This window comes from Schistocerca americana, chromosome 7, assembly GCF_021461395.2.
Source record: "Schistocerca americana isolate TAMUIC-IGC-003095 chromosome 7, iqSchAmer2.1, whole genome shotgun sequence".
Taxonomy (NCBI): Eukaryota; Metazoa; Arthropoda; class Insecta; order Orthoptera; family Acrididae; genus Schistocerca; species Schistocerca americana.
In genome coordinates, this window is record NC_060125.1 from 469,595,983 (window position 1) to 469,608,920 (window position 12,938).

The following is a 12,938-nucleotide window of genomic DNA, read 5'->3' on the forward strand; positions in this document are numbered from 1 at the left end:
ACCTAACAAAGCTAAGGACATTACACACATCCACGCCCGAAGCATGATTCGAACCTGCGACCGTAGCAGCCGCGTGGTTCCAGTCTGAAGCGCGTAGAACAGCTCGGCCACAACGGCCGGCGGCCTGGTCAGATGGGTCCCTATTTCAATTGGAAGGGCTGATGGTTGGGTTCGAGTGTGGTGCTGACCCCACGAAGTCAAGGACCCAAGTTGTCAACAGGGCACTGTGCAAGCTGGTGGTGGTTACATAATCGTGTCGACTGTGTTTACGTGGAATTGAATTGCATCCTCTGCCCCATCTGAAGCGGAGATCATTTGCAGCCATTAATGGACTTAATGTTCCAGTACAACGAAGGAATTTTCATGGAGGACAACGCGCCATGTCACCGGGCACTAATAGTTCGCGAATGGTTTGAACGCTCTGGACAAGTCGAGCGAATGGTTTAGCTACCCAGATCGCCTAATATGAATCCCGTTGAAAATTTGTGGACCGTAATCGAGAGGTCAGTTCCTGCACAAAATCCTGCACCGGCAACACCTCCGTAATAGGGGCGGGTGCAGAGGCAGCACGGCTAAGTATTTCTGCAAGGGACTTCCGCCGCGCGGTCTAAGGCGCTGCAGTTATGGACCGTGCGGCTGGTCCCGGCGGAGGTTCGAGTCCTCCGTGGGGCATGGGTGTGTGTGTTTGTCCTTAGGATAATTTAGGTTAAGTATTGTGTAAGCTTAGGGACTGATGATCTTAGCAGTTAAGTCCCATACGATTTCACACACATTTGATTTGAAGGGACTTCCAACGATTTTTTGAGTCCATGCCACGTCGACTTGCTGAACTACACGAGGCAAAAGGAGCTCCGACACGATATTAGGGGTAGTATCCCGTGACTTTTGTCACATCAGTGTATTACACTGTCCACTTACATTATGATGACCGTCTGCTAAAAGCTTGAATAACACTGTTATGCAGTGCGGACCGCTGCCAGACGTGTATGAAGACAATCGGTTAGGTTCTAGGATCGTACCTGTGGGGATGTGGAACCACACCGACTTCGACGTAGTGGCCAGCTGCGCTAGGTTTCTCGGCTGATGAACGATGGTGCGAAGAGCCGATTGAGTTGGCCCCACAGATTTTCAATTGGATTTAAAACCGGTAAGTCTGTTGGCCAGGGGAGTATGTTAGACTCATCCTGGTGCACTTACGCTGCGAGTTGTGTGACACGTTGCATTGTCCTGCTGGTAGATGCCATCATGCAAAGTAGGGATGGACATGGTACCTGCCGGCCGCTGTGGCCGAGCGGTTCTAGGCGCTTCAGTCTGGAACCGCGCGACAGCTACGGTCGCAGGTTCGAATCCTGCCTCGGACATGGAAGTGTGTGATGTCCTTAGGTTAGTTAGGTTTAAGTAGTTCTAAGTTCTAGGGGACCGATGGCCTCAGATGTTAAGTCCCATAGTGCTCAGAGCCGTTTGAACATGGTCACCAAATGTAGATGTATACCTATGTTGATCCACTGTGCCGTTCAGAATGACGAGTTCGCCCAGGGAACGCCACGAAAACATTCCTCAAAATCGTCGCCTATGAACAGCAGTCAGCATGGATGCTTGAAATAGGCGTCTAGTGCGGAGGCCTATACACGGAAACGTTCGCTGGACTGTCGTTGAGGAGACACTGTTTGTAGCCCCTTGCAACATCTAGGCGGGCAGCTGCTCAACAGTTGTTTCGCATCCGTCGTTCATGCCTATCATCTAAGGCCCGTGGTGCAACACAGGTGCTTTGGTGTCTGTTTTGGATAGCGTCATTTTGCCATGCACAGTATACTTTAACCACGGCGATACGCGAACAGTTTAGGAGTTTCGAAAATGCTTCCATCCTCGGTCCGAATGCCAATAATCGTGCCCTTTCAGACGTCACATACATTGCTTCGTTTTACGGCAATTGCACTGTTTTCCGCGACCCTTTGCCCTCCCGAATCGCTTTACGTACACTCCACTGCTAGTGCTGCCATCTGCCGTCTGTGGTGTTTACCGGACGTTGACTTCGAACAAAGTCGGTGGCCACATTAATCTGACTAAACCGTGTATTTATTTTAAAAGTCGTTATGCAAAGATAAGAGATTTGCTCAAGATAGACTAGCGTGTCGGAAACTGTCAAAGCATTCATTGGATTGATAACAGAAAAGAAATGACGGTAAAAGACATTGTGCATTAAGGTAAGTCGTGAAATTCTAACTTCTCTGTCGAGTACGACATAAACCGTACCAGAGCCGATACAATTATCTACGGAAAAGATGTAAAAGTTACACAAACATGATATCACAGAAAATTAGGTAAATGCATGTGCGTAGCGATGAAGGCAACACGATGCAGTACTGTACTTGGGGAGGGGAACAAATTGAACTGTTCGTTTACTCAGAGCAAATGTAAAACAGAACACTTGAATGTAGTTCTTTTTACGATTCGTATTACCCTCCTATCCGAGGAGGCGTACCGGTTGTCACAAAACAAAACCCGCCGTCGACATTGTTCACTTTAGTACCCAAACGTCTGCCGCTGTGCTCCCAGGGATTCATTTCACTTAGTAGACCTACAGCGTGATTCAGTGTGTGATAAGAACCAGTTGTCCAGGGAGACCAGGAAAACAAACAGTTTGATAAACGGCTTATCGCGTGCAGAGCGGCCGTCTGCTTTCGTTCCTACTCGCTCTGCAATGCGGAAACGCAGAGAATTTGTCTACACTGAATCTCAAGACTACCACGATCGTCTTTCATTTAGGGTGATCAAAACGATACAACCGAGTCCACACGAGTGTATCTTCTGCAAGACTGAAATTTCATCTTACGCATAGAAATAAATTTTATTTTCAAAATAACCATGCAATTTTACAACGTCATACCTTTACACGCTTGCACCTACAACCTAGGTATCTTTAACAGTTGCGCTTAAGGTCGAATTTTTTAATCGCCTTTCACAAATGTTCAATAAGCCCTTCACCGGACGTACGGTAAATATCCAAATAATACTCGAACCAATAGCGTACTTGCGCGATTATATTTGAGGACAGAAGAAAAAATCAGGACGAAGAAAGGGTTAAAAATATGGACATCAGAATTATATAAAAGTTGTACAGTAGAAACAAGACCCATAAGTGTCTCAGCGAACTAACAGACGCGAATCATCAGATTTACAAACAAGAGTGAATGCAACAAATCAATGAAATGACCTCATCAAGAATCTTTTTTAGGATGCATTTAAAAGGTTATAGAGATTGATACTCATGAAAGGCAAATGATAGCTTGTATAGCAATGACAACATTGAAAATGCTCAATTAAACAGAAAGACAAGTTGCTCAAGGGATTAAAATACAACAAAGTGGACAGAACATTACCAGAACTTGTAGTGTGAAGGAACATGCTCGACAGAAAATAACGAGGATAAAATTCAAATAGAACGTGTAGGCGATTTATGTATGGATGAATTAAGAAAAACCCTCAACTGTACAAAGAATAGAAAAGCCATTCATATGAATGGCATAAATGCTGAACTACTAAAACATGGTGTTTCCCACCTGTTGTTGTCCATTTGGGTGAGACTGACCACCCAGATCGACTGGCGTCTTGTGTCGACTCGCGACCAGCAGGGAACTTGGCGCACCGTTTCACAGCGTCCGTTTTTGACAAACATGCTTCCCCCTACACATTTTTCATTTTCCGATTGACGTCTACCGGTGTCTGTCCTTCGGCAGCCAAGAAAAGAATAACATCAAATTATTCCTGTTTGGACGCATTTGGTAATAACGTCGCTATAGTTCATGTTTCCGCATTTACCACACAAGGAGGAAAGATACGAATGGCACTCTAATCCGTAGCCTACATGTGAGTACTTATATACTGCATCGCAGTCGTGTTACGTGGCATAGACGCTGTAGCAACGCCCTCAGACGGAAGATTTTCTTCCGCCCCTTATATATTCATTGGTTAAAAGGTAGACGGACTGGTCGCTTTGCTAAATATAATGCTGTATCTAACAGCAGTGGGCAGTTTAACAGTGACCCGTGCAATGCAAGGATTCAGAGGATATTTCATATAGGGCACGTCGTTCTAATCGGACAAGGTAACAAAAAAAATACGTCACGAAGATTAGCTATATGTCACATAACGAAGATTATATTGCTGTAGTGCATAACGTTTTTTCTGAAGGATAGAAAGGTAATATTCAGCTCAGTGGATGTGTAAGTTCCGGATGTCCCAGGTGTGTTCATTTCTTTCCTCGTCAGTGTTATTGCTCTATTTGGCGATCTCTGTATGACTGAAGACAAATCGCATTGCTCTTGTATAATGGGTTACGTCCATTTTCTGAACTCGAAGCTTGAGGACTCGGAAAATGTGTAAAGAACCAACAGAAATACGTAGAGTGACCGTGTTGTAGATAGTTAAGGTGAGCGATATCTTCAAAAGTATTAATAATGGAGAAATAGTTACCGCTGTTTAAGTTTCGGAAATTTCTATTGACTACCAGGTTGGTTCCATTATCTGCTCAGTGTCTTTCCTCCTACCTCAGAGGACCAGTTGTGCTAAACAATGAACAGTGTGTTCTACGCTTTAACAGGCATTCCGCTGGGGCGATAGCACATGTGTTGTATACCATTTTAGTCGCGTATGCACTGGGGAAAAGGCCACGTGTCGTGGGTGAGCGAGTTCATTTCTAGGCCAATGCAGCAATAGTGCTTGTAGCTGAAAGTAGCCATACAATTTAAGGGAAGTTGGGCAAATGTGCGCACTTAAGAACAATTGTTATTTTGACAGATTCGTAGAAAGCAAAGTAAAACCATTTGTATTTAAGACTGCTGTAGCAGCTCTACTAGATCTATTTAAAAGTAAAAAAAAAAAAAAAAGAAGAGTGGAGTTTAGTTGAAAGTATCACAAAGATACTGTTATGCACGACTCCACACTCTGTGAGGTGATAATCCACTGCTGTTGGGAAATTTTGCGATTGTGATCGGAAACGTATCTCTAATATACATGAGTGAAAACAGTTTCCACTTAAACTGAAGAGTTCTGTGGAACAACAGCTTAACTGAAATACCAGGGCTATTCAGAAAATTGGTTCCGATCGATCGATGAAATGAAAACCACTGTGCAAATCCGATGAAGCTTTGCACAGATGTGTTGGGCAGTGTCTCTAGTAGCCGGCCGCTGTGGCCGAGCGGTTCTAGGCCCTTCAGTCTGGAGCCGCGCAGCTAATACGGTCGCAGGTTCGAATCCTGCCCTGGGCATGGATGTGTGGGATGTTCTTAGGTTAGTTAGGTTTAAGTAGTTCTAAGAATAGGAGACTGATGACATCAGATGTTAAGTCCCACAGTGGTTAGAGCCATTTTTAAAGCGTCTCTAGTAGGCTCATCGATCGCGCCACGTCACCCTTTTCACTTCTGAGCACACAGTGAGCACGTAAAGATGCCTATAAAGCATTGTCTCCCGCCAAGTACGAGGACCTTGTGACAAATTTCGCCTGAAGCTATGCAGCCCACATAACATAATTGTCATGCGTTTCCTTCTTCAAGACAATTCTCAGCCACATTCTGCAGGGCAATGAAGATGTTCATGCAGCATTTTCGATGGGAAATGTTTTATCACCCACAATACAGCCTGTAATTGGCTCCCTCTGAGTTTCATCTCTGCTCACACGAACCGCTGACTATGAAGACAACATTTTGGCACAGACAACGAGCTGTAGACCAGCGTAGAGAATTGGCGGAAAGAACTGGCGGCTGTCTTCTGTGACAAGGGTATTGGAAAGTTGGTGCAATGCTACGACAAATGGCTCTGTTAGAGCTGCGACTATGTACATAGGTATCTGGAAGTTGTAGTTAATTGTTGTAAATAAAAGATTTTTGATTTTCACAGTCGTTTCCATTTCGCAGCCGATGGGAACTTTCTTTCCGAACACCTTTGTATGTTGGGATGGAGATACAGAGCATCAAACGTTTTAAATAGTTGAATTTTCTCATTATGAGAGTATTGACGTGTGATTTGTTTTAACTGTTAAAAACTATTATAAAGCCCACTTGACACCTTATGCATGAGCTTCAGCGTCAAATGTGCATGTTTTATTATAAAAAGATGTTTAAGACCTGAAGATGACAGCAAAAACTGTTGAAATCAGTTGTTTTGAGTAAAACATATATTGTGATCTTTGATTTTGAATGGTTATTGACCGTTCTAAATAGTTTTTTTTCCAATCCAAACTCTCGTTTATAGACTAAATTTCAGTCAAATTTGGACAAAATATTGTGTTTCAGAATATATGATGCGATAGTGTAATGTGTAAGAATTACTAACTGATTTGGATTTCAGATAAGTCATTGTTCCAGGGAAAGCCTCAATTATCTTCCAGTTTCAGTTAGGAAATTAGAATACTGAAGTGTATCTAAACTGTAACATGGAATGTATAATAATTTAATTTTCACATTTCAACAACTTTTAGAATGTTTATTACTGGGTTAAACTGTTATTACAAACATGTGCTTAGTGTATCTTCTACAGTACATACATAATTATTCTAAGCAGACCACATAACAGACATGTACCACAACACAACTGTTTGTGTTTACCTGGTTCTCTACAGATGCGACATAACTCATTAACTTCTTTACTAAAAGTAGGTAGTGATTTCAGTGTACCAGTAAACGATTATTGGAATCACTGACATCATCTCCACAAATGATAAAAACATCCAATACCTTCGATGAGTCTGGTATTTCCTCCTTATTTCTAATTTTCTTTCATTCAATCATGGCTGCTCAGTGAAGCATCTACGAACAACTTTCCCATTCTTGTTCTTCAATCCAGTCAGTTCCTTCTTTTCATTCCTTACTTTCTTCTTCATTTCAGCTTCTTTCACACAGGGATGCACACAATTGCACCAGTCTTCATCTACTATATGTATCCTTCGCCAGACTTCCCTCCAACTGACAATTCCTTGATGTGTCCTACCAACGATATCTTATTTTGATAACTTTCTTTTTACCCCTCTTCATTAGTTACGTAATTTAGCATCCTAATTTTTAGCATTCTTCTATACCCACACAATTGAAAAGTTCCTATTTTCTTCTTTCCTGAACCGCTTATCATCCACGTTTCTCTTCTGTGAAAAACTCTTACAAAAGACTCTCTAACATATAAATTTCCCTTCGATAGTAATAAATGTCCTTCTTCAGAAACGTTTTTCTTTCCATGGCCAGTTTATATTTTATATCCTCACTACTTCGCCCATCATCAGTTATTTTATTGCCCTTTTAGCAAATATAGCTACTTCTTATGGTTTCCCATTTCCTAACCTAATTCCCTCAGCATCGCCTGACTTAACTCGACTACATTACATTAACCTTGTTGATGTTTATCTTATAACCTCCTTTCAAGACAGTGTCGTTTCCGTTCAACCTCCCTTCCAAGTAGTTTGCTGTCTCTGACAGAATTACGTCATCGTCAAACGTCAAAGTTTTCATTTCTCCTTCTTGAACTTTATTCTTCAAATCCTGTGCTTCCTTTACTGATTGTTCAATACACTTATTGAATAAAATGTGGTGTGCAATCCTTCCTCACTTTCTTCTCAACCAGTTCCTTCCTTTCACTCCCTTCGAGTCCTTTTAACCGCCGTCTCGTTCCTGTACAAGTTGTCAATATATATTCGCTCCCTGCGTATTAACCCTCCTTTCTGCAGAATTTCAAGGAGTATACTACAGTCAACATTGTCAAAAACTTTCTCCAACTCGGCAAATGTTACAAACGTAGGATGCACTTTTTTTTAACCTATCGTATAAGTCGTACGCTTCCTCTGTTCCTTCCTTTCGCCGGAACCCAAACTAGTCTTCTCCGTGGTCAGTTTCTACCAGTTTTCTATTCTTCTGATGAATAATTCGTATCAGTATTTTGGAGACATGACTTTTTAAAACGACTGTTTGGTAATATTTACACCTTTCAGAAAGTGCGTTCTTTGGAATTGGAATTGTATTGCGTTCATAATGAAGTCTGACAAAGGGCCCCTTGTGTAATAAGTCGAAATGTCAGTCTTTAGGAAGGCTCGTTTGAAACTGTTGTTTAACAATGATGTCAGGAAAAATATTAGCGATTAATTTGGCTCTGAGCACTATGGGACTTAACATCTGTGGTCATCAGTCCTCTAGAACTTAGAACTACTTAAACCTAACTAACCTAAGGACATCACTCACAGCCATGCCCGAGGCAGGGTTCGAACCTGCGACCGTAGCAGTCGCGCGGTTCCGGACTGCGCGCCTAGAACCGCTAGACCACCGCGGCCAGCTATTAGCGATTAATGATTCACCATATGCATCAAGAGGGCGACAGTAAATGACTGTCCGGAAGGTGCAGAGTTCAAACATCTACGGCTGTATGTACTACATGAAATGTATTCACAAAAAGGGCATCTTCGGTATTCGAGAAATGGTGAAAACGAACCTTTAACTTGCCCCATGAAAATGACGCGCCGCAGTGATCAGAAAGGTTCTTACCTTCAAGATCGAAGGTAAACTCTTTGGGAGTTGCAAACTATGCAGGATGATCAGCTAGGTATCCACTCTTACAGAATGGATATAGAATTATTTTGGTGTAACGGTGATGGAATGTGATGGCATGCAACCGAATGCGAAACAGTTATTCGTTGAGCTTATCATGAAATTGGCTGTCTTTCAAGGCGAAACTGCAGATAGTGCGATAATATGTTTTATAGGCACGGGAAAATCAAACATGAAGTGGCTGAATTTGTCCCGTGGTTCCAGGTGATATGAACTACAATGTCACACAAGTTTCAGGAGGGATAGTTTTCTCAAAAGGAGTATCATTTTCATACGCAGACCAGGAATCAAGCAAAAGAAAATTATTTTGAGCAGCTATCGGCAAAAAAGAAGTCCTAATACAACAGTTGTAGTTCCCTTATGCTCATTTTCCCACTCTTTCTTGCTGTGACGTAACTATTCCCTACTGTCCTTGCAAAATCACGCACATGAGAAAGATTCGTAAGGGGCAGAGCTCCGCCAAATTCTCGCAGCACAATAAATAACTGTCCAATGAATTTACCATTCAGATTATCAGTGGCTTCTTTCATACACATTCTCTCTTCGGATCCAGATTGACTGGAGTTGAAAATAAATTCCTTACTGAACGATGGTACAAGTTTGTTCACAAATTTTCGGGCCGATTCCGCAGTTATCTGTGCATTGTCAAGTTGACGCTTCGTTTGAAATTTCGTTATCTCGTGTCCTCCAACTGCGTAGCACTGTTTAAAGTTATGCAGCCAGCCATTGCTTCTCTTGGAGTCATTGTAATCTATGTCGAGAGCAATTCGATGTGCAGAACGTAGTAGGTCACTATCATACGAATCCTGCAAATTGCATCAAGCATTCTTAAAACGCGCAAACACCAGTTTTTGTAACAAGTGCGCCTTGTACTCCCTTGAACGTAGTTTTTCTTATCCAATACACGGTCATATTGTTGTAGCTTTATTCGAAATCTATTCATAATCGTTTTTTACTATGATGCGGATAATCTTGCATGTACGTAATTATGTTTAGTACCCGCTCCTTGGACAACGATTGTCCTTTACTACGTTTCACTGGAGACCCCTCTTCGGCAAGGATAATGCACTACAGGGTTCGACACCTGTTTCAGTATCACTTTACTTGTTAAGCGCGTATCATCATTATTGTATTCCTCACGTACATTATCCGCACAGTCGGACGTCTACGACAACACACACTCCATTGACTCATCTTGCAGAAACACTAATATTTCATCTTCCACTTCTTTCTGACTCTGCGAATATTTTCTTTTCTGGCGAAATGTGAGATCCGGCAACTGTTGTAGATACAGTGCAATTTTTGCATTGTTTATCGTTGCCATTGCTCTGTCTGTATCAACACCACTAGCACTGTTGTGAGTTAAGGTCAGCTACGCTCCGTAGCCTCATGCTGTGCTCTGTACTGGATACCTCCAGTTCCGCCCCTGTTGCCATTAGCAGCCAATACTGTGTTGCGTGGTAGACAATACGCGGGGCGGTGAATGCCGTAAGCATCATTGATCTTATGCGACCTCGCACTTACGGGGTTCCTTGTGAGAGTATTTCCCTTGTCTTGTACATCTTGCGCACCAGGTGGAATAGTTCTGTCATGGCTGAATCTCCCCTATGGCGATGTAGAAAACTTCCACTGGGACAATTGAGCCTTAGTTTTGACATCACATCCATAGACCGATGATTCATTCTTCATGCTACGTTTCAGCAGTTCTGCATCGTTCTTGACTTAATCTAGCTACCACTGATTTGTTCTAAATTCAAAAATTTGGGAATAATTTATGGTATCATTCGTTTCATATTCAAAAAAATTGTCATACATTAGCGATGATCGTTAACAAACGTTTCTTTCACTTTTTCCTTTACTTCATCGGTTGATTCGTATCTGATGCTGTCGCATAGGGAGAAACCGCAACGCTAGAAAATTGTAGCGAAATGGAGGAAGACTCGCACAGAATTGATTCTTTGAGCAGGGTTGAGAGTTGGCAGACAACACAAAATTATGTGAAATATTATGCATAAATATGCGGAAATATCCGTTTCTGTATGATTGAAGGATTACCGAACAATTAGTTCAGACAGTCACACCCATTATATATCTGAACCTCTGGCAATATGCATAAAGGAAGATTTGAAGTAGAACGGCCACATAAAACTAATCGCAGCAAATGCAGATCGTAGATACATTTATTGGAAAATTTGTCAGGAAATGTCGTCCACCCACGAATTAGCTTCTAAACAAAGCTCGTTCGACTGACACTTGAGTTCAACTGATTCTAAGGCATTTACCAGGTAGCACTGGTACTGTAAACAGAGAATGTTAAAAGAGAGCCTTTCCTCAGAGGTTCGTTTAGCAATCCGGAAAGCGTCACCGAGGTGCTCTTCCAAGTGCCAGGGCAAACGTTGCAAGTGCGTCGTGAATTAACCACTGTTTTATTGTTATAATTCTCTCCTGGAGGAGTCAAGCAATAGATTACTTCCTTTTGCACGTATGTCGCGGAAAGTACTCCAAGGTAAAGTTGGAGACGGTGGAGTTCGTACGGATACGGGGACTTAACAATCGCATCATTGCAACAATGACAGGAAAAGCGTACAGTGAAAGTCTTACACAAAAATAGTCCGTCAAATGCCTTAAGGTTGCTGTCACAGTAAGGTTTCAGATATAAGTGTAGTACATCGTACCCTTTTTACAGAATTTCTGTTTTTGAAGTTTTAAATGTTAATTTTGAAATGTTTATTTACGTAACACTTTTTTTGTTCGTATAATGTACTCTGACTGCAATTAAATGTTAGTCAGAGAATCTGCAACATGTGGACTTCACTATTGATCACTGAAATTCTCTAGCCCTTATCATAAAACAGTGTTCTGATGTTTCTTCTACTTTGAAGAAATATTCTGGAACACATGCGTATAACATGCTCTGTGTTCGCTTCCAGATGGTCATGAGTTCTGTTGATTGCGTCAATCATTTCTTGATTCGTAGGTAAGTGATTACATTATTTCTTGTGAGTTACAACTTATTTCCGCTTTCTTTTACGATACCTAACAATATTATCAATGATTTGACTACATTTTTCTTTATGTTCAACAGTTTGTTAAAAATAAAACTTTTTCGATAATTTTTTATTCTACACACCGATCTTGTGCCCTCCGGTGTTCTGTCCCAAAGTTTTAATTACTTATTTTACATTTATAAAGCACTGTTATATCATTCTTCGTCGTTTACTCTTACATCCTACATTCTCGAAGTGCTATGCGATCTGCTGTGCTGTGACGCTGCTGCCTTGGCGCCTCCTCCAGCAGTTCAGCCTAATCTACGTTGCACCACATGCTTCCACCGATTGCACCAAATTTACGTGATTTGCCGATGATGGCCGCACTTTTTCAAACAAACCCCTTTTCTTTTTCGTGATTTTATAATGAAAGTGCTACGTGCAGCTGTATCTGAATTCTTGGTCAATTTAAGTATTTTTTTCTATGCAAAAGTTTTAATTACTTGTCAATTAATTAAAATGTGAGGAGACGTTGACTAATTATGAAGATGTGCTCGCTCTACTTGAGTGACAAACTGTGTTGCAATACCAATTAGGTTCTGCTTAAAACGTTTCAGAACGGTTTCTGCATTAAGCTTCGGTCAGGATTAAAGAAAATGGAATGCCTGTCTTCCACAAAGATTTCTATGAGAAACTAAGCACGTATTTCTATTGCAACAGTTATTCAGTATTCTATTTATCTCCTATCGTGCAACGTTATTTTGCGCAATATCTCAGTGTTTTTGCTGACTCAGTAGATTCGAGAAGTCGCTCATGTCTTACAGGAAAAGTGTAGGCCTTACCGCCGTACATTTTTCCGGTAATAACCAGGAAGCACACATACATAACCGAGCCTGGGACTCGCAACCTACGCTTTACGTAGCAGTATCGCCATTCAGAGGTTACGGAAGCTAGCTGAAGAGTTTCGTTGGTAGCAGGGAAGATTACGGTATCTGTAATACTAGTCAAACAGGAGAGGTATCAAATTTAAGTCCCAAGAATTTGCCGTAATTGACGTATCGTGTATCAGAGCTACCATCCATCATCGAGTCGCTGTCAAGTTGTCTTCGTTCTCCTGGTAGATGGTATATGGTTACGTGAGCCTGTTGACAACCTAGTTAAAGATGAGCAATAGGTTAATTTCAGCCGTGGAAACGCAAAGCGCCAGAAAAGGCTACTTTGTGCGTCTCAAATGAATTAGTTTGTTTAACATCCGAAGTAGGTCAACAAAACTGTATTTCTAGACGAGACAAATAAAATACATGCTGAATGCCTACATAAACTGTACAGTAACTGCTGATCAGTAACTTCAGTTCTTGCTCTTACACGA

The 12,938-nt window shown here is 41.7% G+C and overlaps 1 protein-coding gene across 1 annotated transcript in view; it reads left to right on the plus strand.

Annotated features, from left to right (window-relative positions):
- The window catches only part of LOC124623019, a 383,721-nt gene that overhangs the window by 63,748 nt on the left and 307,035 nt on the right, over nt 1–12,938 (plus strand). The gene's annotated exons all lie outside the window — the stretch shown is intronic.